Source organism: Terrapene carolina, unplaced genomic scaffold (genome assembly GCF_002925995.2).
Source record: "Terrapene carolina triunguis isolate 2854851 unplaced genomic scaffold, T_m_triunguis-2.0 Scaffold168, whole genome shotgun sequence".
Taxonomy (NCBI): Eukaryota; Metazoa; Chordata; order Testudines; family Emydidae; genus Terrapene; species Terrapene triunguis.
This window is the reverse complement of record NW_020664519.1, coordinates 13,122-14,924: the sequence shown is the minus strand read 5'-3', so window position 1 is coordinate 14,924 and position 1,803 is coordinate 13,122.

Below are 1,803 nucleotides of genomic sequence, written 5' to 3'. Positions count from 1 at the left end.
GGCTGAGGGAACTGGGATTGTTTAGTCTCCAGAAGAGAAGAATGAGGGGGGATTTGATAGCAGCCTTCAACTACCTGAAGGGGGGTTCCAAAGAGGATGGAGCTCGGCTGTTCTCAGTGGTGGCAGATGACAGAACAAGGAGCAATGGTCTCAAGTTGCAGTGGGGGAGGTCCAGGTTGGATATTAGGAAACACTATTTCACTAGGAGGGTGGTGAAGCACTGGAATGCATTACCTAGGGAGGTGGTGGAGTCTCCTTCCTTGGAGGTTTTTAAGGCTCGGCTTTACAAGCCCTGGCTGGGATGATTTAGTTGGGAATTGGTCCTGCTTTGAGCAGGGGGTTGGACTAGATGACCTCTTGAGGTTCCTTCCAACCCTGATATTCTATGATTCTATGGAAGGCTTGAGTAGCCAACTTTAATTTGTGTGATGATTTTATAATGTGTTAAATCTCATAAAATGGTCATGAAACAATTTTTCAGTTTTTACTATGGTGCCATACAGCCCCCCCTCATCCTCACGGTCTCACCCCCATCGGCCCAAACCACCACTCTATAAATTCGAAACCCCCCCCCCCCGTAATTTCAATTCCTGGGGAAAACCCTGCTATGCTGTGAACCAACCCAGAGCCCAGCCAGGGCGGAGGAGATAAGACAAACACACACATTGGAAGGATGCAAGTAAGCAGCACAGGAAACAGCAGGCCGAGGAGGAAAGAAAGAGATAATCAGAACAAACGCCCGGAAGATGAGTAAGGGGAAAAGCCGATACCGTGGCCAAGTGCTAGCCTGTTGGGGGATGCGGCTGGCCCCTGACTGTGGAAAGGGGCTGTCTGGTGAACATGTTGGAGAGCCAGGGACATTGAGCCGCCCCTGCTGTGAAAGACGTGCCATCATCAGTACAGGGAGGCAGAACGAACCCTTTTGGAAGGCTCCCTCCACGCAGCAAAAGCTATAGCCCCGTGTCTTGTTCCTGCCAAAGCCCCCTCCCAAGCAAACGGTGCCCTGGCTTTCCAGATCCCACCAGTGATCACCCCAGGGCGGTTCACCCTCTGCAGCTGGGCCTGGTGCGTTTGCAGTGGGGTAGTGTACTGTGCTCAGACCCTCAAGGATACTCAGGAGTGGGGCCTAGCCCTGGAGATGGCTGAAACGTCAGACCTTACACTGTGAGCATTTCTGTGCACAGAAAACCTCTAAGAGTATGTCTACACAGCCAACCAAGTCCTGTAGCAGCAAGTGTCAGAACCTGGGTCTACGGTGCTAAAAATACCCGTGCAGCTGTTGCTGCTGGGGCTGGAGCCTGGGCTCTGAAACCCACCCGCCTCCCTAGCTTCCAGCACCCGACTGGGAATGGATACGGAGCAGAGCCATTAGCACCGTTGCGCAAGCCCCAGGCTGTAGACTTGGGCTCTGTGACTCGTTGCCATGGGGTTTTGCAGTGTGGACGCACGTTTGCCTGGCTCCTTCTGAGCCCTGTGCAGTTGGACGCCTGGAAATCAAGGCACTGGACTTTGCAGGCAGAGATGTACAAGAACTACTCCCAGAGACCCCAAAACATGCCTCCATGAGTGTGTCTGTCACATGCAGGGAATTCCGGATCCCATGCAGTGGGGCTGGAAGAGATTTCAGCTCCCATGGGATGACCTGAGTAGCACTCTGACAGTTTTGCCATGTGTGATTAATGCAGCCAGCCCGCACTCATACAGGTGGAAGTCTTTATGTCACCCCACGGTATGCTGTATCCCCGTAACATGTATACAGACAGAGCTCCGGCTCCGCCCCACTCGCCATCTACCCGCCGCACA